Here is a 25,902-nt window from a genome sequence, read left to right as displayed (position 1 = left end):
CGAAGGAGCGAGGCTTTCTCAAGTTCCAACTTCCGACTCCCGGGGAAGTAAACGGAGCAGGATGAGCCGGCAGCCCGACGAAGCGGCGGCGGCGGCGGGGGGGGGGGTCTCAGACGCGTGCAAGGGAGCGCCGGGCTGGCAGGAGGCAGCGGCGGGGCAAGGCGGCTGTCCTGGGCGCAGGAAGGACTTTAAAGCCCCCCCCCCAAGCGCGCGCGCCTTAACGAAAGAGTGGCGGGGTGGGGAACAGATAAAACTTCAGACTTTGTCAGAGTTTTTGTTTGTTAAGAAGCAACTCCGCGGGGGCGTTCTAGGGAGAATCGCATTGTGAACATTTTTGGAACAACAGGGGGAAGCCGGTGTGGTGGGTGGTTGTTTGGGGGGTCCTGAAATTGTGGGGAGGGGCCCGCGGCAAAGGGGGGTTTCAAATGATCCGGTTTTTGCGGCATTTATCCATACACGCGGGGAGAGAGAGGGAGAGTGAGCCGTCGGGCCGAGCAGCCCTGAAGCTGACGAGGGGCGGCAGCACGTGGCGTCCCGGCGCGTCCTCCGTCTCCAGCCGCCTTCAAAACAAACACCACAACGTGCGTCTTGGCCGCCGCCGCTGAGAAGGGGGGGGGGGAGTCCTCGGGCTGCGGCGACGGCTGCTTCGGAAGAGCCAAAGGCTCCCCTTGACAAGGGGCGGGGGCAACAACAAGAGCTGTGCTTGGGGTGGGGGGGCACGGTCTTCCCAGTGAATAGACATTTATGCGCAACTACTTTGCTATTCAAAAAACTGCAAACCCCCAAATCCCTTGTTGAGGACCCCCCAGGCACACAGCGGATCTGGCCGCCGAGCGCCTCCTCCTGCGCCCTCGTCGAATGAGTTAATGATGCCCTTTCTAAAAAACAAACAAACCCAAAACAACTTGCAGAAGAGGCCCCTGTTTTTGCTTGCTGTCTTTTGCACACAAGTGGCAGCAAATTTGGTTTTTCTTAAAAACTTCCGACGTACCTAGGGGTAAAAATAGGGCCGAAACGCCGCCTCCCGGGGCAGATAACCACCTCTCAGCTTGCTGCTGCCACCACGTCTTGGTGCCCCAGCCCAACTGCCCGGCCCGGCGAGAGGGAAGGGGCTCCCGGCCCGCCAGAGGAAGCCGGCGCGGCGAGGCGAGAGGGTCGCCCTGAGCCTTTCCGAGTCTGCTGCCTTCCCCACCCAGCCGGCGCCCGGTCTTCCATCACCCAAGGGGGCCCCGCGCCCCGATCGCGACAAGTGGCTTCTTTTTTGAAGCAGACCTCTGGTCACTCCCTATCTCCCGGTGGCATTTTGAGCTGTCAAAGCTTGTGTCCATTTGGGGGGGGCGTTAGTTTAGTAAGCCAATTGCCCCGGTATCTCTTTCGGCTCTCCGGTCTTCTGGAAGACACTTGGGGAAGGTAGAGGAAATCGCCCTGCCGGCCAAGGGGCTATATGATGGCGGAACTGCATTTAAACAAAAAAGCAACAAACGAAACCGCTACTCGGAGTTCTTTACACCAAGAAAAAACAGGCCAGGTAGGAGTAGTTATTGAACTGGTGACGTTTTCCACCTCTAACGGAAAAGACTGAGTAAGCAGTAACGCCTGTTGTTGATTTATTTTACTGTGAGTAACTGGGTTGTGGCTCTTGCGAGTTTATGATTTAGTTTTAGGACATCCCAACTGAAGGCAAAAAAAAAAAAATCGTGAAACTGCACACACAACTAACAATATAAATTTCTTAATGACAGGAAGATAGGTTAGCTCTTAGCAAACCACCATGTACTCTAAACATTATCTGCCGAGTAAAAAATAATGTTTAGATGTTTAAGGAAGCTATTGGAAATGACCAGCACAGAGCAACTTAGTTTTAATGTGGAAATACAAAAATTCTACCAAATGCTTCCACAAAGATAGGCTTTTGGCAAAACTGATCTCTCTTTTTCTTTTTTTCTAAAAGCCTCTCTGCTTATCACTTTTCCCAGTTAATAGTAACTTGTGGGAGCCCAGAAGGGGATACAACTCTTAAGCATTATCATTATGATTATCTTGACTAAAAAGTAGCTGTAGGCTTGAGCCTAACTATTTTTACTTGGATTCCAATGGGATTTGCTCCTATGTTAAGAATGCATAGGACTGTAGCTGTAATATTTATACCGGTAGAAACAAATAAAGGCTGTATGGCTTTTACAGTTATTGTATGCTATAGTTTACATCATCAGAGCCACAGACACGACTGTGTAGATCCTTAAGCTTCTTTCAGCTGTTTCTTCACAAATTAACTGACCCAAAGATGTAAAAGAGATCAGAGAGCCATAAAAATTTATAGGGAAGTGTACAGCAGGAAACTAACAATGATCCCGGGTGCAGGTGGTGGTTGTGCTGGTTCTGAAGAGTGAAGTCTAGGGCCCTAGAGCCACAAAAAAACTGCCAGAGGTTGGCTATCTAGGCATAGTTGCAGCTGCTCATTTTATTATTTTATAATTATTTTATAATTGTTATTAATTTAATTCCCCCTTTTCTACAACAAAACATATTCTTAAGTAAATGTGATTCTGCACAGGATAGTGAATTAAGTGAGTTAAATTGTGAACTGCACATGCTCAGAGTTCATTTTTTAAATCAAGTTTGGCAATCTGTTTCAGTTTTTTATCTAACATACCAGGAATGTACGGTATCTAAATGGGTGGGGCTGTAAGACTACACAGGGATCTAAAATTTATCTAAATGGGTGGGGCTGTAAGACTACTCAGGGGTCTAAAATTGATCTAAATGGGTGGGGCTGTAAGACTACTCAGGGGTCTAAATGTACCTAGCATTATCCCTGGTTAGAATCCAGGCAAAGCTGAAGCACTTCTAAATCTCACTGATTTCAAGGGAAAGAAGCATGTGGTTAACAAGGTCCTAGATTGTACCCAGGATAGTTTTGCTTCAGTTTAAAAAATAAAATAAGCCAAGTTTAACACAATATTGAATAAAATTATAACTGTAAATAGATACTGTAACTGTGTAACATGAATGCTATTTCTTTAAACTGACAAACTTTGTTCAAATATAAAAGTAAACATCTCTAAACCTACTGTCAGAGTGTTGTTCTATTTTGGGTATTTCTGTAGTGGTCAGTGCTGTAGAATCATAAAATGGGCAAAAGCAAAACTTTTATCTCAGCAAGGAAAGGGGATTCTCACCATATTTATTTGTGAGCAATTATCTAGAACCAATACCACTTTTATTCCAAATTTCACCCGTATGACATGTTTTAACTACCATGTGCTGGTCGAATGGGTCCCAAGCATAAATTATGAATGTTAAATATCTCTGGTTCTCCACAAAAAATGAGTAAAGTGTAAATGGGAAACATGTTTGATTTTATGAGCATATTTTTGTTTGATTGTATTCCTAGCAATTTCATAAATTACTGGTATAATCAAATGATACAGTTGCATTTTCCCCATACCTAGCACACATATCAACAATTTTAATTAAGTCATGAGTTGCCAAGTTGATTTGGTTACCTGTCTAGATCTTGACATTTCTCAAATATAGACTATGATTCAGAAGTTAAAGAATTATGTATTTGATGGAAATGGTGTGGAATCACTTGAACTATATAATCATTTGGATTATCTGGCACAATAGTCCATGATACAATGCTACAAACACTGTGAGAGTCTGGTTTTTGATCCTGCACCACTGGGGGCAACAAGAGATTCATTGATCACTATCCTAGAATGTGAAACAAGAATATATAGCATGATCCATCCAAAAGTAAGCACTTTTAAAGTCCAACTTATATCAACTGTAGGTGAATTAAGTGTATATTTAAGTTCATCATTGAAATCAGCAGATTTTTTTTTTTTTTTGCTTTGGTTGAATGATACCCATAATTACCTAGCATCAAACAATGGGTTTTGATAATGGAGAAAGATATAAAATGTTCAAATGACATTTCAGCACAGCAAAAGGCAACCAAAATTATCAGGGAGCTGGAGCAACTCCGTCATAAGGAAAGGGGTTGGGGGGGGGGTTTATTGTTTAGAATGAAGGTGAGGAAGTGGGGGCATGATAGAAATGTATAGGATTATGCATGGCTTGGAGAAAATGCCTGAAGGGTCCATATTTTTCTCCCTCATAACACTAGGACCTAATTAAGTGTCCCAATTAATCAATCAATCAATCAATCAATCAAGTGACCTAATTAAGTGGGAGATTCAGGCAAAAAGAAAGTACCTCTTCACAGAGGGCATAGTTAGACAATGGCATTCCCTCCTACAAGAGGTAATTATGTCCACCAAGTCTGGCCTTAAAGGGAATCAGACAAAACATGGCGGAGATGGCAACTGGTGGATACTAGTCCTAACAGCTTTCCCTGCCTCTGAACTCAAGCCACAGGGAAACAGGGGTGGGGGAAGGAGTTCATGTCCTGCTTGTGGACTTCCCACAGGCATAGGGTTGGACACTGAGGGTCTGGACAGGCCCTTGATCTGATCCAGTCAGGCGCTACTTACGTTCTTATGAATGTCAAAAACATTCTCTCATAGATTTTCCAGTCAAACAATGGGATGGATCAGTGGTTCACAAAGTGGTTCACAAAGGAGTGTTGGATTTAGAGCAGAAAGACCACGGTCCGAATCCACACTCAGCCTTGAAGTTCATTGAATGGCATGTACAGTACCATGAACCACCACTCACTCTAATTTAGATATCAGGATTATTCTGAGGAGAAAAGTGGACAACCACCAGTGCCTACAGCTTCTTGGAGTATGAGAGGGATTTTCAAGCCTACCCTTGAGGTGAGAGCGTTGAGGTTGCCTTTTCCAGAAACCACATGCTCTGCTGTTGAACAAAGGTATAGGGGCAGAGACCTAGTAGTAAGGGGCAAGCGCTGTGCATGCACAGACATATTCACTTCACATGGGCTTGGGTGAAGGCTTAGCACTGAAAATAACTTCCAGGGATGACCCTTCTCCTAAAATTAATGCCCTAGGAATATCCCCTCGGTGAGGACACCCACCCAGAGACTGCTGCTGCTGTTGCTGCTGGGGGACAGACGGACGGATGGACTGCTGTCTTCCCCACTTGGAGGACTGCTGCTGCTGCTTCTACAGAAGCAAATAGAACTGCAAAGACTACTGCAGGCACCAGGTCCCTCGGCAGGCAGGCAAAGTGGAAACAGCTGCTGCCCCAGCTGGGTGTGGTCCAGCTGCTGGAGCAGCATTATAAAGACTGCCTGTCTTCGGGGGTGAGACAAGGACGAGGGCCAGCCCCCCCCCCATGTTAATGTTATTCAGTAATTATTTAAGTACAGTGGTACCTTGGGTTACAGACGCTGCAGGTTACAGATGTTTCAGGTTACAGACTCCGCTAACCCAGAAGTAGTACCTTGGGTTAAGAACTTTGCTTCAGGATGAGAACAGAAATCATGGAGTGATTTTTTTAGGAAGTCACTAGCTTACACTAGGCCTCCTATTGGGAAGACCCAGTTTTCTGAGTGCATGTTCCGGAAGTTGGACAATAGGGGGCAGTACAGGATTCATTTTGGTGTACCGACCTCCCTGCTGCACCAAGGATTGCCTGCTTGAGCTGCTTCAGGTCGTGGCGGATGTCCTCCTGGAGACACCTAGTTTGGTAGTAGTTTGGTTATCCTAAGGGATTTTAATATCCATGCCGACACAACCTTACAAAGGGCCGCTCGGGACTTCGTGAAAAGCATGGCCTCCATGGGGCTGTCCCTGAATGAGTTTGGTCCAACTCATGGTCACGGACATGCCTTTGACCTGGTGTTCACCTCTATGGATGTTGGTGATCTGACATTAAGTAAAAGCGAAACAAAAGAAGTGCCACGGTCGGATCACTTCCTGGTGCAACAGGACTTCTCTGTGACTCTTCCCCTCTGCAGGGAGGTGGGACCAATTCGGATGGTCTGCCCCCATCACTTAATGGATCCAAATGGTTTCCAGAGAGTGGTAGGGGATGCTTTATCCCATGTTGATGGCCTTTCAGCTGGTGGCCTGCTGGAATGCAGAGTTAACCAGGGCTATTGACTGTCTGGCTCCGAAGCGCCGTCTCCGATTGCATGGAGCCTGGACAGCCCCATGGTTTTCCCTGGAGCTGAGGGTGATAAAACAATCGCTGAGACGCCTAGAGCACTGGTGGGGGGAAACTCATTCTGAATCAGACCGGACATGGGTTAGAGCACTACCAAGTGGCAGTAGAGACGGCGAAGAGGACCGTGTTCACTACCTCTATTGCATCTGCAGAAAACAGCAGCAGGAGACTCTTTCAGATGGTTTGCAATCTAACAGAACCGCCTTCGCCACTGGGGCCTGGTAAGGACCCCAAGATCTGCTGCAATGATTTTGCAAAGTTTTTTTTACAGATAAAGTCACTCCGATTCGGAAAGAGGTAGACTCCACCATCGGAGCAGGGCCGGGGTGGGAGTGTGCTGGAGTCCTGTCTAGTCAAGTTGCATGGGACCAATTCCAATCTATTACCTCCAAGGATGTGGACAGGCTGCTTGGACTAGTGAAACCAACCACCTGTCTCCTTGATCCTTGTCCATCCTGGCTCATAAAAGCGAACCGGGAAGGGCTGGGTGATGGGCTCTGCAGAGTGGTGAATGCTTCCCTCTGTGAGGAAGCCTTCCCAGACCCACTGAAAGAGGCAGTTATTAAACTACCTCTTTTTTTATTAATTTTTTTTAGACCTGGCCAATATGATCAACTATTGCCCAGTCTCAAATCTCTTGGGCAAGGTGATTGAGCGGGTGGTTGCTGAACAACTCCAGGCACACCTGGAGGATGCAGACCATTTGGATCCCTTCCAATCGGGATTCAGGCCTCATCATGGGACTGAAACTGCCTGGTCACACTGGTCGATGATCTTTAGCAGACTAGGGACAAAAGCGAAAGCTGTTTCCTAGTTCTGCTGGATCTCTCAGCGGCCTTTGATACCATCGACCATGACATCCTTCTGGACCATCTTGAGGGGCTGGGAGCTGGGGTTACTGTTATACAGTGGTTCCGCTCCTTCTTCCTGGGCCGTGTCCAGATGAGTATTCAGACCCCTGGGCCCTCATTTGTGGGGTCCCTCAGGGTTCCGGCCTCTCCCCCATGCTTTTTAACATCTGTATGAAGCCGCTGGGAGAGATCATCATATACCATCTAACACCGGTCCTGAAAGACCTACATTGACTCCCAGTATGTTTCTGAGCACAAAGTGTTGGTGCTGACCTTTAAAGCCCTAAATGGCCTCGACCCAGTACACTTGAAGGAGCGTCTCCGTCCACATCGTCCAGCCCAAACACTGAGATCCAGCTCTGATGGCCTTTTGGTGGTTCCCTCACAGTGAGAAGCGAGATTACAGGCAGTGTTAGAAACTGAGATATGAAAGCTGTCTGTACAGTACAGTATGTAACTGAAGTGGCATACCATTACAAGCCTTTCTGTCACATCACAAGGGTTCTCCACAATACTGCCGAAAACAAACCATTTCTTCCCAAATTACCTAAGTGCATTTTTTTTTATTCATTCAATTCCTCCTGAATATGTTATGACTTGCGTCAGAAACTGAGGTCATGGTTCTGTATGCTAATACACATGCTTAATTAAGCCTGCCAACACTAAATTTGTGTATCGGAACATGGAACTGCAGCTTCTCTTCTTCTGGAACCCGCACAGAACTAATTTTAAAAGCCCTTTTAGGCCTTCCCAAAGATGCCCAATCTGCCATGGTTAGGCTGGAAACTTGTATGCTGAGCATAGAGAGCCAAATAGATAAAAGAATCCTCTGCTACTGGTTCAGAGTCAACAGACGGACAACAATAGGTTACCCAAAAAATGCCTGATTGAGCTCATGAATGGATTACCCCTCAAAAACTGGGTACATCACACTGTACAACTGATGGGCAAATATGATCTCTCAATGTCTGAGCTTAAAGAACTTTCCCTACATGCTCAGAATTCCCCCCCCCAAATGTACCATAAGGACAGTGGCTACTAAAAATGACTTAAATTCCATGTATTCATCCACATGCGCTCCATTATATTTTAAACTTACAAGAGGCCCACGTACATACGTATTTTAATGAATTGACTTTTGTACAACTCCAGAAAGCTTTTACAGAGTTACGATTAAACACAATAAACTCTGCTTATAGAGATGGGAGACACAGAGGCATTCCAGTAAATGAACGTGTTTGTATTAGAGGATGCCCTGAATTAGAGGACCTTACACATTATATGTTACGTTGTCCTTTATACAGTGATGCAAGGGAATGGTTCTTGACTCCTATAATGACAAGGTCCCCTGGCCAGAATCCTTCTGATATGATTCTTTATCTCCTTGCAGACACAGATAAATATGTGACCTGGCGTGTAGCACTTTTTGCAACTGCCGCTAGGAAAATTAGAAAAAAATTATATTGCTGAGGTAGCTATTAATTGTAAAGGAGATGAATTTATCTGACCTCATCCATACCAAGATGCATCTCTCTCACCAAAGTTGTACACAATTATCAATTGTATTGTTTAATATTTATTTTAATATATCAGTGGCCATGTGATGATTTTAGTTTATAAATTTTATTATTTAATGTTTCAACTGGTATATTAAAGTGTTTCTATAGCTTTGTGCTGATTAGGTTACATTTTGATAATGTAAATGTTCTAAGTTTTGTACCAAATTTGTATATATTTTACTGAATGACGTTTGTATACCGTACATTGCAGCAGCCTTTGGCTATAAGCAATAAACTTAATACTGATACCGAGTATTGCACGTGTACATAGGTTGAAATGGAGTGAAAGTTTCCAAAAGAACAATATGCACAAACTTGTGATCCACTAGGTTAAAAGCAGCCCCACCCATCATGTATGACAACCCAGCCCTCCCCCTCCCCCTCCTTTTGGGTCTAGGTTTTGGGGGCTATGTTTTGTTCAGTATTCCAGAAAGTCATTGCACTGGGGACTCTGCCCTCTACCAGGTTTGGGGGCTATAGTGGCATCTATAGTGTGATTGCCCCCTTTTCCAAGTCCTGCCCATCTGCCCTCTGTCCTTGCCCCAAGTTTACATTGTCTTCCAGTCATTTTCCATAGCAGTGAAGAAGAGGTGCAGCAATTTATATATTTAATCTCACATAATTGGATTAATAAAAAAGTAGATGAACTGTCAAAGGTAGTTATCACACCCCTTTTATTCAGTAACTTCCTTTACGGGTGTGGTTCTATACTGGTGTTACATCTGTTGCGCAAGGAGTGTGCCATGCCTCAGCCGGAGGATTCTTTGTCGGAGGATAATCTGGACCACCCTGTTACTGAGCGAAGCCTAAGACCTGACTGGATCTGAGGATGAGGAGGAGTCAGGATTCTCAGATCAGATGGCCTGGAGGTCATCCCTTGCTCAGCTTCATAAGTGGACGCTGATTGGCCCCTGACAGCACCATAACCAGCAGGTGGAAACCCAACCAACAGCACCGCCTCCTCCTCCTGTTTAGCGTTTGCAGTTTCTCTGTCAGATAGCTAGTTAAGCCTCAGCAAATTTAAGGGAACACTCCCCTAGCATTCAGCACTTTTGGTTGTTCCCAGGCAATGAGGCTTCATACTTTAAAAGGATCCAGGCTCCCTGTAATGTGTCATTGTCTGCACAATTGTGGTGCAAGGTTGTGGGAGTCATGTGGTGAGATGGAATTGCTCCTTCATTTCTACTGTACAGTACAGGCAGCATGCAGCCCGAGGAGTCATGGATGTTGGCACCATTGCGATGAACACTGTGAATGTTTTATGTCTTTCGCTTTGGCACCCTTTGTCAACTGTGGTGTCCCTTTGCTGCAAGGAATGGATGCAATAGCAACTGTGCCACACATACTTTACACTTGCACAAGTGGCTCCCTGGCATTGCAGGACAAGTGGATCAGCTTACTTTAGTGAGAAAAAAAAGGGAATTAAGTGCTCTCAAAAAATACTGCAACAAAATAATTATTATTAGGGGTTGTGTCCAACTCGGTTATACTTGGAGCAAGCCCACTGAAAGTCATGAATTTAAGGTATTCATGTCCATTGGTTTAAATTTATCTATTTAACAAAATATATTTACTTCTTGATTGAAATATAACCTCTAGGTGTTTACAAAAAATATTAAAATCATCATTTAAGAATGGGTCTACTCAGAGTTGAACTTAGTTGGCTACAATTCATGGCTTTCGAAACATTGCAGAGCTGGACTTTGCTTGCTTCCTCTGCTTCTGAGCTAAGCTAGAGAATGTCTAGCACTGCACAAGATCCGTTGGAGCCCCAAACAGATGAAACAAAGAATTAATACAGATGCTACAGTGACTCCCTGTCCCTCAAATTCCCTTTACAAAGCCAAAGGATCTGGCATCCCATCCCTGCTCCCCTTTCAATGTATGCGCAGATGAGCAGGAACAAGAAAACAAAGAAAATCAGTGGATAGCAGGATAAACAGGTACCACAAAGAAGCAATGGCAGAAAGGTTTCTAACGATGACAGAACCTTCTCCCCCACAACATGGAAAAGAGCCCAAGAGTCTTTGATACCGTCTTCCCTGGATCTTGTTGCAACATGTATGAAAGTTACTATTTTATTTTATTTATATACTGCCCTTCGTCATAAGATCTCAGGATGGTTCACATAATAAAACACAGGATAAAAACAAGTAAAGCAAAACAGCAAAACAATACCCCCCCCGAAAGACATATTTTAAAGGCTGTAGAATATTAACCAGCCAAAGGCCTAGTTTTCACCTGGTGCCTAAAAATATGTAATGAAGGTGCCAGGTGAACTTTCTGCCTTAAAGCATCCTGGATTACTTAAACTAGAAGGCTAAAATTCGTCCACCTGAACTCACAAACATGAGAAAGGAAGGACAATATCTAGTAAATGTATCCTCTCCTAACACCTATACACACCCCTGCACATGACCCTCCCAATCCACTCTGGAGCGTTCGGAGAACCCCCAGAGCAACACAAGTGGGGGGGGGAGGGAAAGGGGAGATGCTGATGCTGGTGGAATAATTGTATTAGTGTGACTGAATTCCACACAGTGTGTGGGAACTGAGCTGAGCGAAACAGCACCATCACACAGCTGGCAAAGAGCAAGGAGAGAGCCTTTCAGCGTGACTGGCACATAAACCAATGGCCTCATTCTGGTAACTCTCTGATGTATGAGGTTGCCCACCAGTATCTCCTACTATATCCACAAAAGGTCTCCGTATATATATAAAGGTAAAGGGACCCCTGACCATTAGGTCCAGTCGTGACCGACTCTGGGGTTGCGCACTCATCTCGCATTATTGGCCGAGGGAGCCGGCGTATAGCTTCCAGGTCATGTGGCCAGCATGACAAAGCCGCTTCTGGCAAACCAGAGCAGCACATGGAAACGCCATTTACCTTCCCGCTATAGCAGTTCCTATTTATCTACTTATTCTCTCACAAATCCACAGTGCACAAAGGTCTGTCCTCCCTGCTCTGGTCAACCTTTCCTCCACTGAACATGCCACCTCAGCCATGCCCACATTTCGTTGGCTGCCCCTCCTTCCATCTTGGCTGCTGATGTAGGTGTGTTATCCTCACCAAGGTGGGGGTATGCCTGCAACTTTTTGGGTGGGTGGGGGTCCTATCTCTTATACTGCTCTTTTAGATGTGGCAGCAGTTTTAGGTTATGCCATTTTGTGAAAGACGCCCACAGCGTTTTATCAAAACTTCAAATGTGCCCACTGGCCTTTAAAAGTTGCCAACTCCCTGCCCTAACAGGACTACATGTTGCCTAGCCTCTCCTTAAAGAACCAGCCAGGCAGCCCCCTTTTCATTTGGATGAATCCCAGGATCTGCTGGTTAATGTACCAGAATCTATTGGTCCCACACTTATGTCAGCAACACTTGCTTGCTTTATCATCACACCAGCATTAGTTGCGAGTGGGTGGGAGCAATACAGTCAGCGTAAGTTTGTGTTTGTGATATTTCCTAGGACGGTACTTAGTCATCCAAAGAACAGAAGCACAACTGGCAACGGTAATGACTTTCATTAAGCAGTTTTAGTCACAGAAACATGGGATTGCCAGACTTCATGTTCTAACTTTTATGTTCCACACATCTACAAAAATGTATGACAAAGGAAGAAGAAGAAGAGGAGGAGGAGGAGGAGGAGGAGGAGGAGGAGGAGTTTGGATTTGATATCCCGCTTTATCACTACCCTAAGGAGTCTCAAAGCGGCTAACATTCTCCTTTCCCTTCCTCCCCCACAACAAACACTCTGTGAGGTGAGTGGGGCTGAGAGACTTCAAAGAAGTGTGACTAGCCCAAGGTCACCCAGCAGCTGCATGTGGAGGAGCGGAGATGCGAACCCGGTTCCCCAGATTACTTAACCACTACACCACACTGGCTTATTCTCCTCATCCTTTGGCTGCCCTTGTTCAGCTCCCTTGTCATGAAGTTCTGAAAGGCACAGCAGCCCAAGGAAAGAAGGGGTGGGTTTTATGGCATTTGAGATACCAGAGATATTAGAAATATTGGTCAAATCCTTTGAAATGAAAAGGCCCATGGTTACTTTTTATACTTATTTGCTACCAATAAATCAATTTGATATTCAGATTTCAAGAAATGCGTGGAACAAAGAATTTGAGGTTCCTATAGTACCGAGACAGTGGGAAGTGTTTCAGCTTCTGTACCAAAGGTGTCTATGGATCTTAAACTATGACTTACACAACAAAAAATATTTAGAATTTATTGGACTCCATTAAATTTATACAGAAAAGGACTGTCTAAAACACCATGCTGTTGGAGATGGCAGCCAAGGCTACTGCCACCATGTCAATTCTGTCAGTACCTTCCTGAGCTCAGCTGTCTTCTCTTTGGGACAGAAGATGAAGACTCAGATCCTGCAACATTTGGAAGAGTCTCCAGGACCCAGGCAAATAATAATAATAATAATAATAATAATAATAATAATAATAATAATAATTTATTTATTTATACCCCTCCCTTTTGGCTGGGTTTCCCCAGCCAATCTGGGCGGCTTCCAACAAAAGATTAAAAATACATAAAAATATCAGTCATTAAAAACTTCCCTAAACAGGGCTGCCTTCAGATGTCTTCTAAATGTTATTTATCTCCTTGACATCTGATGGGAGGGTGTTCTACAGGGCGAGCGCCACTACCGAGAAGACCCCTCTGCCTGGTTCCCTGTAACTTCACTTCTTGCAGTGAGGGAACCACCAGAAGGTCCTCGGAGCTGGACCTCAGTTGTCCGGGTTGAGCGATGGGGGTGGGTGAGGCTGGAGATGCTCTTACTGCCCTCACACCAGCTCCAGAGCATGGCAACTGCACAAAGCAGTCTCTCTCTCCTCCACTCAGCCTTCCTTTCCATGGATATCTCCTCGTCCATGGGTTCCTCTTTCAGATTCCCCTCTTGGGACTGGGCCACCGTCTTCTCCAGTTTCTAAGATGTTGCCCAAGCTACAGGCACTTTGGACTCTTGCCAGCCTTGCCAGCTGCAATCACCCACATGAGAAGACCGTGGTGAATGATGTTCTGAAATAATTACACATCTACTCAGTTTAATTATATATACTATACCTGATTTTAAAACTGATGATTTTATCCATATTTTGATAATTTTATTAGATATGTTTGTTTCAAAGTCCATTTTCATTGCTATTTGAAAATAAGCATGTTACACTACTTTATGTAAACAATATTTGTTTTTACTAAGTGGCATATAATGATAGCTAAATAATATATATATCAAGTTCCTCACTAGGATACCTCCTCCCCCTTTCTCTGGCAGTCCTGTTAGCAATAAGCAGTAAAGACGCAGAGTTTTTACCCCCTGTGGTAGCACTTAGCTGGTACACACAACCCAACATTCCTGTGACAAACTGTATGTTGCCCAAACCACTGGTGGAATTGAATGCTGTATCCTGGAGGCTTGGCTAAAATCCTAAACCAGTGTTTCTCAACCTTTTTTGGGCCACGGCACACTTGTTCCGTGAAAAAAATCACGAGGCACACCACCATTAAAAAAGTTAAAAAATTTAACTCTGTGCCGCCTTATATTATAATTATGACTGTAAGAAACACTTGCCAAATATTGCTTTCCGGCGGTTCAGAGTTGTGCATTGGCGGCCGGCAGGCTCGTTTGCACTGAGCTTTGGGAAAGAGGAGGAGAAATATTGCTTTCCGGCGGGTCAGTGGTGTGCATTGGCGGCCGCCAGGCACGTGACAATGCAAATCGCCCTTCTCGTTGCCGCACGTCGCGGCACACCAGCCAGCGTCTCGCGGCACACTAGTGTGCCGCGGAACAGCGGTTGAGAAACGCTGTCCTAAACAGATGGACTCATGTTGGGAAGTGAGGCTACACTGCAACATTTTATTGCAGGTCCCACTGGTTTCTTTGTAGTGCCCAAATCAGAAAATATAAGGCAGGGATCCCCAAAGTGCGGCCCTCCAGATGTTTTGGCCTACAACTCCCATGATTCCTAGCTAACAGGACCAGTGGTTGGGGAAGATGGGAATTGTAGTCCAAAACATCTGGAGGGCCGAAGTTTGCGGATGCCTGATATAAGGCATCTGGGATTATACCTTGATTGAGATGACCGCAGAGTACATCTATGGTCCATAGCTTACTGGTATCAAGCTTATTTAAATCAGGAGTGGGGAACCTCCAGCCTGCTGGTCAACCTGGGTCCCCAAGGGGGTCCAACCCATGAGGCCATTTCGCCAAAACCTCGCCCACCTGTCAATCAGTTGTGATCACTCATTGGTGGTGATGTCAGCTGGCAGGAGGAGAAGGAGGGGTTCGGTGTTGGTCTGCACCACAGAGAAATGGTGAGCCAAGTCAAAGCTGCAGAATTTTAACCCTCACTCATCAGCTGATGAATGACAGGTTAAATCCTGCTGAGACTTCTGCAGAGAGCAGGATGGAACCTGAGGAGCAGAGAAACCAATCATGTCAGTGCTTCTTCACTGCTGACCATCTGTCCCAACTCCTGTGTGTTAGCTCTGACAGGCTCACACATTAAAAACACAGGTGAGCTAAGCAAATGATGACTTAGCATTACATGCAGCCAAAGGTAATTTATTCCTGAGGAAGACTATCTTTGAAATGTGTTAGACCAGTAAATCTGTGTTTAGTGCCTCTTTGAGACACTACTGTTGGTAATGATGCCTTCTCTCTGTTTCACTGTTAGGTTGAAATATAGCCCCCCCCCCCCCCCCGCAAAAATACGTTTTACCACAATCTAAACTAGTGGCTACATAACTGCTAATTTTGTAGGGTGCCCATATGATATATATTTTCATTGCAGGTTTCCTATACAATGCACTTCTGTGGGGCTACATTTTAAGCAAAAAATGTGTTAAAGCTGAATTCCTGTAGGAGAGAAAATTTATCCCGCAAAATAAAACAGCATTTGTAACTGATATAGTCTGCAATTTAACATGTGCAATATTTTTCTATAATTTATACAGTTGGACAGAAAATGAAATAAAATTGAATGCAGAAAAACTCTGTAACTCCAACATTCCTCCTAGAGGAATTTGTTTCTATGGTGACAGCAAAGTATTAGTAACAGCAAAGAAAGCTACCAAGAGCAGAACAATATTAAGCATAAAAGAATTTGTGTCTATTGCAAACCATCAACAAAGATAACTATTTGGATGCAAGAAGGGCATAATTTCTTGAACAGAGAAAGTGGATTTTCCATGTTGGCATTTGCTTTGACTTCCTTGCAGGAGGAAATAAATCATTGTTCCTTTGAAAATGGCTCCATATTGGTTGTGGCTTTTACACAGGCACATTCCCCAAGCATGGAGAATTTCAGTTGGAATCCTTTCTTTTCAAAATTAGTAGTAACTCCCCCATAAAAGCGCAAACTCCAGGAAAGTTTGCCACATAAACAATGTTAGTTACTGTATAAGGTGCCATTTGCTGCAAGAGACTAAAACGATACAAACTCCCTTGATAGGAGTGTTTTCCTTTTGTGCAAACAGACTACAATCATCTCAAGTAGCTATGCTTCATGTTCATTTAATGACCCTATTGACAGGCTAGAGATTTGTGTGATGAATTTATGGAGGCTCCCATTGTGTTTTTGTTATATGCTTTAGAACAGGGGTGGCCAACTCCCAAGAGACTGAGATCTACTCACAGAATTAAAAACTGGCAGTGATCTACCCCCTTTTGGGGGGTTCAGGTCAAAGTCGTTGAGCTTTTTTTAAGAACGAAAGCCCTGTTTTGGGGGGTTCAGGTCAAAGTTGTTGTTGAGGTTTTTAGGGAGTAGGAAAGCCACATTTTCTATCCCATTTTCTATGTTTTGAAGAGCCATAAAAGTTAAAACAAGTGTCAAAGTAAATTAGGCCTATTCTAATGTGAAGTTTGGCGCACATTATGGTTTGGGGTTCCTCCAATGTGTGGAAATTCTGAGGCAGCTCATAATGACCTACCAGTAAGTATCTTAAAGGTGACTACAAAGAGAGAAAGGTTTTTTATGGCCTTTTTTGGTGCTGACATTATTGAAAGAAGAAAAACATGCTGTAAAGTTTAGAAAACCCTAAGAAGGCTTGGTCAGCAGCAGGCACAGCATTATTTTGCTACAGAAGCCCTCAACTAATAAGAAAGCAAGTATTACCTTACTGAATGAGATTGAAGCCCCCTTTGAACATACTGGGACTCACTTACACATAGGCTTGGGCTGTAAAATTAATCTAATCCCTTATTGTGTTTTTGTTCAACCTCTGGATTCTGGATGTTCACATGATGGGCAGCACAATGGTCATCCCCCATGGATTGGGGGAGTCCAGGTTTTATTTAGCCACCAAAGCTTTGTGCCCTTGAAAAATTCTCAGAAGCTACAGCTGCTTCAAAATGTCACCACCTGATTATTGACTGGAACAGGCCACAAAGAGGCCAAATTCAAGAGAGCTGAATTTAATGATTTCTGAGTTCAATTCAGGATGGTATCAGTATTTTAAAGTTCCAAATAGTCACTATTACTCCAAAAAATAGAAGCCACCTGCACATAGTTTACACTGCTGTAACTGTCTTGTGTCAGTCATGTGAAGCCCTGGGCATCAGCAGATACAATGGCTGCCCATGTACTGTGCAGACTGGATGCAGTGGTCCATTGCACCCCTCCCCACAAACAAGGGTTTTGCTTATAAGCAGAGTTCCATTTATTTTACACACTGGGAGGCTGTTGGAGGCCCTCAGCCTAATTTTATGTGGGTGGGGAAAGAGAGACCAAGAGACGAGAGTGTGTGTGTCCTGCCTACTTTGGCTCTGGTTCTGCATGCACCCTGACTGACCACAGCGCTGGATTGAGGGTGGTGCTGGTACCGAACCGAACCCAGGGGGCACAGAATGGAGATGGCCCTCCTCCTCCTCCTTCCTGGCCCAGCACGAGGCGAGTGTTCCGCGGCGAAAAGCCAACCTGCTGGCCAGCCCCCCCCCCCCCGCCAGAGAAGGAAGCTGCTGCTCGGCCTTGTCCCGCCCTCGGCCCAGCAGCGCCTCCTCCCGCCGGGCGCAGAGGAAGTGGCCGGGGCGCCCGTCCCGCCCCTCGGCGTCGGCGTCGGCGCGGCCCCGCGGAGCAGGCGGGCCCGGCGGCAGCAGCAGCAGCAGCAGCACCGCGAGGCCGGCGCAGGAAGGAGGAGGAGCGGCGGCGGCGGCGGAGGAGGAGGAGGAGGCGGAGCGGGCGCCCCTGACGCGGCAGCGAGGTCAGCGGGGAGGGGGAGGCCCAGGAGCGCCGCGAGTCCCCTTCTTCCCCCGGCGGCGAGGGCTTCCATGGGCTGCCCAGTCTGAAGCAATGGCTGCCCCGGAGCAGGAAGGCGGGCGGCTGGGTCTCGGGTCTCTGTCAGAGCCAGATAGCTGCTCCTCTGGCAACCGGCCTCTCCGACGGATGGGACTCCAGACCCCTCGGAATTACTGTCTTGCCCCGTAGCGTATTTCAGCCTCGGTCAGTTTCCATCCTCACTCCGCAACCAGTTGCAGTTACGGTGGAAGTACTCAGTGCCATTCTGGAGGATGCTTTGTGGGATAAGTTTCCACACGGAATCATAGAACTATAGAAAGAATTGTAAAGTTGGAAGGGACCCCAAGGGTCATCTAGTCCAACCCCCTGCAATGCAGGAATCTCAACACGAAATTTCCCCAATCAATTTGAAACCACCCCAGATCCTGCTTAGCTTTGCAGATGTGCTAGCAGTTTTATTGCTTCACCACCTTAAGCGGTCAGCGGATGTGAACAAGGTGCTGGCACCAAAGTGTCTGGCCCCTTGACCCTCCTGGCTTATCAAAGCTAACAGAGTGGGGCTGGCTGGTTGGGTCCAGAGGGTCCTGAATGCTTTGCTGTGTGAGAGTGATCTGTGCTGCATTGAAAGAGGCTGTGATACAACCGCTTCTCAAGAAACCGGCTCTGGGTGCTTTGGGTTGGAACAACTATTGACCAGTTGGCAATATCCCCTTTTGGGGAAGGTGGTGGAGAGAGCCATGGTGGGGCAGCTACAAGCATTATTGGAGGGCACATTATTTAGAGCCATTCCAGCCTGGGCTCAGTCCATGCCACAGGCCTGAGTCGCCCTTGGTTGCCCTCTGCAGAGAGCAGCACACAGGGAGTGTGACCTCGCTCCTGCTTCTGGGTCTCTCATCAGCACTTAAGTAAGACCACCAACCATCCTGGACCCATGGGACCGGGGACAATGTTTTACAGCAGTTCTAATCCTACCTTCAGGTCCAGAGAGTGGCATCGGGAGAGTGCCTCTTGGCCCCTGGCAGCTATTTAATATATGAGGCCATTGGGGGTGGCCAGTTGGGGTTTCAGGGTGATGTGCCATCAGTATGCTGAGGACGCTCAGTTCTGTTTCTCCATAGCATCTGAATGTTATGGAGAGGCCGCACAGTCCCTGCCTAATTTCCTGCCTGCCTCCCATGGGAGCAAGTTCCATAGTTAAACTGTATGCTGTGTGAAGAAGAACTTTCTTTTATCTGTCCTGAATTTTTCAACTTTTGCTTCATTCAATATCCATGAGTTGTTGTGTTACGAGAGAAGGAGAAAAACATTGCCCTCTACTTTTGCTCAGGTCCCGCTTCCAAGCTTCCCATAGGGGTCCCTGTGAGAACAGGATGCTGGACTAGATGGGCCATTGGATTGATCTTGCAAGGCTCTTACGATGTCTTATCTGATAAACTTCAACTGTGGCTATGTTTTTTCATGTGTAGTATATAAATTGTAGATGTTTTGTTTGGGTATGTTGCTTTTGTTTGTCAGTATTATGACATAGGCCAGTGGTTCCCAACAGGTGGTCCGGGGACCCCCAGGGGTCCGCGAGCTATGCCAGAGGGGTCCGCAAGATGCTATTAGAATAAAAAATATATTAAATATATTTCGTATGATAACAGATTTTTTGTTTTGGCCGCTTCCTGCATGAGCAGAGTCTAGCACAAAACTAGAATTAGATAGAGGCAGTAGTTCTGCTGTATGCCGTTAGGTGGCACTTTACAAACACTACTGTTTTGCAAAGAGGCAGCGCGCGCATTCTACTATCGCTCACCTCCCCAAGATGCTTTGCGCGCGTCGGCTTCATTTGTGCGCTACTGCGCAGGTACCCTGTCTTCTCCATTCCCCTCCCTCCTCCCTGGCGCGCGCTGCCTCTTTGCAAAACAGTAGTGTTTGTAAACAAAGCGTTGTTTTCGCGGAAGCTACAGTTCGCGTAGCTAAAAATGGACCGTTGGTTAAAAAGTGGTTCGTTAAAACGACAAAGGCCTACAGATGAAGAGGAAGATAATGCATTTGATGTTCAAGCAAGTAAGTCAGTGACTCTCGAACCGATCTTGTCAGTGTCCATTGAACCTAAATTGTCGGTGTCCCTTGAACCTAACCCTTCCAAGATCAGTGTTAAGCTTACTGGGAAAATTAGATTAGGAATTAGGAATTAGATTTAGGATTAGGAATTAATGGGGGTCCTTGTCACAATAGCAGCTCGATGAGGGTTCCTCGAGAAAATTTTGTTGGGAACCCCTGACATAGGCTTTTGTGGGCTACAGTCTCCTTCAACAGATACATGAAGTGTGATCCTCAGTTAAAGTACATATACTGTACAGACAACTGTGAGTTAACTGCAGACATTGAGGTCAGGGAAATGAGATGAAGAAAAAGTACAGACCTGATAATTACATAATTATCTGTGGTCATTACAGACGTTTGTGCTGGTAACAGAGACATCCTCTCACGGCAAGCCAAGAGCATAGCTGCCAAGTTATCCCTTTTTTTAAGGGATTTTCCCTTATGCTGAATAGGCTTCCTCGCGAGAAAAGGGAAAACGTGGCAGCTATGCAAGAGCCCTCCAGGTGCTCTTTTTAAATTTGCATTCCTGATTATTGATGCTAATGGTATTGAGGTGGCTATATGCACCCCACTTTTAATATGGCTTGTGTCTACAAAAGGTTTGGGGTGAGTATACTGTTTAATTTCTAGTTGGTACATCTCTTCTTGCTTCCTGCTGAAATTCTGCAAATTTCACAGATGTTCTGGAGCAGGGGCATTTGACCTGCTTTCGTTGCACTATATTCAATTATTACATTTATACCCCACCTTTTATGAAAGACACTTAAAGTGGCATTCATGGTTTTCCTTCCCCCTCTTTCTATCCTCTCAACAACCCAGTGGGGTAGACTAGACTAGGCCGAAAGATTTGAAACCTGGCCTCCTTCACCCCTGTCCAGCCCTCTAGCCACTGCAGTACATTGGCTCTCATGATATATATATATAAGGCAAGAGGGCCTCTCTTGACAGCCATCATGCTGGAAGCATTGGGCAAGCATTGTAGAACAGCTAATAAAGCAAAAAGATGTTTGGGGGATCCAGTATAAATCCACCACTAATGCACATGGAAAAGCATGAATAACAAAACAAAAGAGGAGATATGAGAGGCACCTTCAAATATCTCAAGGGCTGTCCCATGGCAGTTGGAGCAAGCTCGTTTTCTCCTCTGGAGAGTAGGACTCAAACCAATTCAAGTTACAAGAAAGGAGATTCCGACTAAACATCAAAGAGAACTTTCTGACAGTAAGAGCTATTCAACAGTGGGAGATCTCCTTCCTTGGAGGTTTTTAAGCAGAGGTTGGATAGCCACCTGTCATGGATGCTTTAGGTGAGATTCCTGCATTGCAGGGGGTTGGGCTAGATGACCCTGAGGTCCCTTCTAGTGCTACAATTCTGTGTCATTCAGGCAGTGACATGTTGCAGAATACCTGTGCAAAACCCCCGTCAGTCTGCAGGGCCACCAAATTAACACATGTAGAGTGATAAACATCCACAGTGATGATTCAGTCCACAAAGAGTAGGGTCAAATCTCTTGATGTATCTGTAGTAGCAGTTCCTCTGCTTCAGTTTGGCACCGACTCTGCCCTTATGACAGGACCTGGTAATTCCCCCACAACTTTAGAGGATATTGCACATGCTCATCTTCCAGCATGACATAAGCCATAATCTCCCAGCAATACCTTTCTGCATTCTATGTAGGACAAACAGGCAGTCTCCATGCAGAATAAAAAATGGACACAGCTCTGATATCAGAACTGGCAATAGTGAAAAACCAATGAGGGACATTTTAACCTTCCAGGGCACTGTAACTGATCCATATTTCCATATTGAAATGGAATACCATTTCCATATTGAAATGGAATACCGGTAATTTCAAAGGTAAGTTTACATGAAGAGGCGTTCAATGCTGTCTATTCTGGGTTCATGGATTATTATCGCACTATATGTGTTAATTGGCTTATCCTGCCAGGATGCCATTGTTACTAACAACCACCATTGTTTATTAACAACCAATTAATGACACCAGTACTTCTTTGCATTTCATTTCCCTCTGACCTCACGATTAGCAGTCCCTAGTACATGCCATGTGTGGGTATTTGCCAACTGATTATATCACTTCATAGGCTGCATAGGCTGCAAAATCTAAATTCATAAGGCTATTGTGTGTGAAATGGGGAACATTTGGGAGGGATTTAGAAATTACATACCCTTACCCCAGCTCCTTCGCTTTAACCCAGTAGTTTGTGCATATCTGGGACTACATTCAGTACATAACATGTACACGTTCTTTAAAAAATTCACACCACATATGTGTAAACCATTTGGCGTTCCAGAAGGAAACATTTGAGAATGTGTTAAGGCAAAACGTTGAAATATTAAGGGTGCATTGTTAATTTCGGAATGCTTCCAAGATTGAACTTATGAGATGGTTTGCAACTTAAAGTTAAATGGCACTGGTCAGTGAATGTAGTTGATGAGGTGTTTTATGGAATACCTTGTTTGGAACTACCCCCACCCCATCCCTAAGAGGTTCTCTTGCCTCCTGTTCTGAGCATTCTTCTTAATACCATAAGTCATAATAATATACTTTTACAAAACATTTATAAACCTCCCCTTGGAATTAATTGCATACTTTTTTCAACCATGGTCCCGATTCACGTAATCAATCTTTGCATTTGCTGCACTTGTTTTTTGACTGGGTGATTTATTTGCCGGCTTTTAAGATTCTCTTATGTTTTTTTTTCTTTTGCTCAAAAGATTTTTGTAAGAGTTGCCAACCTTGTTTCAGATCAGTGTCAGTGTCAGAAGCTTGAATAATGACTTTTGTGGTCTTAATTAAACGCAGAGGAAGTGTCTGAAATGTGATTATTCAATTAACTACATGTTAATTGTAGCAGTGTGCAATTTAATAAATGTATATGTTTTAGCAATTATATTTGCATAATAATCTTAGGCCCGGTTGAAAGTTAGGGGCTAATGACATTTCTGCATGAGCTCCTAAAGCAATAAGACATGCTAGACACTGCATTCCCTGTGATTATATGCACCCCAAGGGCAACATTAAGGCACAAGGCCAAACCCAAGAAGTGTGATAATCCACCAGAAATTAATTGAGTGGAATGTTGGAGGCTATTGAGAAATGTAATGCACACAGAGGGGTGGGGAGAAAACTAGTTAGATCTCCGCTTCCTCTTGTGCTCTCTTCTGCTGATGAGAGGGTGATGGCCTCAGACAGCAATCTGTTCAGTGTGAATTACAGAATTGTAGAGTTGGAAGGGATCACCAGGGTCATCTAATCCAACCCCCTGCAATGCAGGAATCTCAGCTAAAGCATCCATGACAGATGGCCATCCAACCTCTGCTTAAATACCTCCAAGGAAGGAGAGTTCGCCATCTGACGAGGGAGATGGTTCCACTGTCCAACAGCTCTTACAGTCAGAAAGCTGTTCCTAATGTTTAGTCTGAATCTCCTTTCTTGTAACCTGAAGCCATTGGTTCGAGTCCTACCTTCCAGAGCAGGCGGAAAAAAACTTGGTCCATCTTCTATCTGGCAGCCCTTAAGATACAGTGGCACCTCGGGTTACAGACGTTTCAGGTTACAGACGTTTCAGGTTACAGACTCCGCTAACCCAGAAATAGTACCTTGGGTTAAGAACTTTGCTTCAGGATGAGAACAGAAATTGTGCGGCGGTGGTGGAGCGGCAGCGGAAGTCCCTATTAGCTAAAGTGGCACCTCGGGTTAAGAACAGTTTCAGGTTAAGAATGGACCTCCTGAACAAATTAAGTTCTTAACCTGAGGTACCATTGTATTTGAAGATGCATGTCGTATTCCCTCTCAGTCTCAGGATATGTTTTCCGGTGAAATATGCCCAACTCCCTCAACTGTTCCTCAGAAGCTTTTGGAGTGATATATTCCACCAAATGATCATGAAAACACCACAGTTCATGGTGGTTGAGAATTGAACTAGGCAAAAAAGAATTGGGACAAATATTGTCACAAAATGGTCAAGTATTTTAAAAGCAATAACCTTTTGAGAGCAACAGAATATTACCAACATAATTGATGCTTGTGCTACTTACGGCAGTAAATTATTTTGCTTCCCCTCCCCCAAGGAACTTGGCATAATGCACATCAGCTAGCTAGCAGGACTAGTGGTTGGGGATGATGGGAGTTGTAGTTCAGCAACATTTTATATTAATCTACTCATGGAGTTGTTCTGAGGCTGACAGTATGCGACTGGCCCAATGTTGCCATTGAGCTTAATGGCTAGGTGAGGATTTGAACCTACGCCTGTCTTCCTGGTCCTAGACTGGCCTGCTGCCTGCTAGACTTTTGCCTCTGTTTGGAGATGTCTAAAATTATAGTACTTTGCTTCACTGCTTGTTTTGCCCCAATTGCTGCAGAGCTAGGAGATAAGTAGCACTAAGGTAAAGGTAAAGGGACCCCTGACTGTTCAGTCACAAATGACTCTGGGGTTTCGGCACTCATCTCGCTTTACTGGCTGAGGGAGCTGGAAATTTGTCCACAGACAGCTTCCGGGTCATGTGGCCAGCATGACTAAGCCGCTTCTGGCGAACCAGAGCAGCACACGGAAACACCGTTTACCTTCCCGGCAGAGTAGTACCTATTTATCTACTTGCACTTTGACATGCTTTCGAACTGCTAGGTTGGCAGGAGCTGGGACCGAGCAACGGGAGTTCACTCCATCGCAGGGATTTGAACCGCCGACCTTCTGATCGGCAAGCCCTAGGCCAGGGGTCCCCAGACTTACCGGCGTTTGGGCCGGTTCCCACCGCGCCGATCGCGCGGCGGGCCGGAGGGCGGGGGAGCACGCGCCTGTGCGGGCCGGCGGGGGGGGGGAGTGCGCGCCCGTGCACATGCGCACGGGCGCTTACTGGCACGGCGGCGCGCTTCCAGGGTGGGAAAAGCGCCGAAAATCCGTTGTGCGCATGTGTATGGGCCTCCCCCTACCCGGAAGTGCACCAGAAATGACCTCTTCCGGGTCGGGAGAGGCCCATATGCATGCACACAAAGGATTTTCGGCGCTTTTTTCCCGACCCGGAAGAGCGCTGCTGCGCTGCGCACCGTAAGAGTGGGCGGCAGGCGGCGGGGGTCGTCGCGGGCCGGATTGGCAGGCCAATTGGGCCGCATCCGGCCCCCGGGCCGTAGTCTGGGGACCCCTGCCCTAGGCTCTGTGGTTTAGACCACAGTGCTACCTGCGTCCCAGCACTAAGATAATGACACTGGGGTAATTTGACTGGGGTCAAATAACAGTTGACAATATTTGACTCGCTTTCCAAGCCTAAATAATTTCCATCAATTTAAGCAATTTAAGCAAGGGGTTATTCTGTCCTCTACTCTTTGCTTGCATATACTTCAGAGCCCCTAGCTTACTCCCTTCACTGACTACCTCTTCACTGTTGGTGAGGATCATGTCTGGGATACCAGATCCTTTTGTTTCTCTTTCCACCTCCTGGACGAAATTGTCAGCAAGGCAAACCGGGGATTTATTCGACCTTCCTTTCTTAGCAGAATTCCAAGAATTCTAAGCTACTGTACTTTTCCGTCTATTAGACGCCTCCATGTATAAGGACCCCCCCCCCATTTTGGGGGACTCAATTTTAAAAAATGAGGGGAGATGGCCCAAAGCTGCGGGCAGGAAACACTCCCTAGATCATTTCCGACATGCAGGTAGGGAGTGTTTCCCTCGTGCAGTGGCATCGGGAAAAGCTACACGCCGCCAGTCAGCGCTCCCAGATCGCTCCCTGTGGACAGTGGCATCTCCCCCCCCCCATGCCACTATCCGTGTATGGGCCGACCCCAGTTTTTTGACATGGTTTTTGTGTGAAAAAACCTCGTCCAATACACTGAAAAATAGGGTAATTCTAATATCAGGGTTACTGTAGTCTCTCATGACTACTATATCTGTCCCCTTGGAAAGTTTGGGCTCACATAATCTAGGAACAATCCAGGTCTTCTGCCTGGCTTGGCACTCTAGCACACCACCACACAGTGATTATTTATTTTTACACAAATGTTCCCAATGATCTTCCATGTTCAGTTTCATAGATTTCCAGGT

The 25,902-nt window shown here is 45.7% G+C and overlaps 1 protein-coding gene across 3 annotated transcripts in view; it reads left to right on the top strand.

The window, feature by feature from the left end:
* Positions 1–17,643: 17,643 nt before the first annotated feature.
* The window catches only part of SUPT3H (SPT3 homolog, SAGA and STAGA complex component), a 267,603-nt gene continuing 259,344 nt past the window's right edge, over positions 17,644–25,902 (top strand). For 2 of the 3 annotated variants that reach the window (XM_060272337.1, XM_035110311.2), the window contains exon 1: positions 17,729–17,956. The gene's annotated coding sequence lies outside the window, so the exon portion shown is untranslated. The other variant, XM_035110313.2, reaches the window with a different exon arrangement.

The sequence above is a fragment of the Zootoca vivipara genome, chromosome 3, assembly GCF_963506605.1.
Source record: "Zootoca vivipara chromosome 3, rZooViv1.1, whole genome shotgun sequence".
Taxonomy (NCBI): domain Eukaryota; kingdom Metazoa; phylum Chordata; class Lepidosauria; order Squamata; family Lacertidae; genus Zootoca; species Zootoca vivipara.
This window is presented reverse-complemented; position numbering and strand designations above follow the sequence as displayed.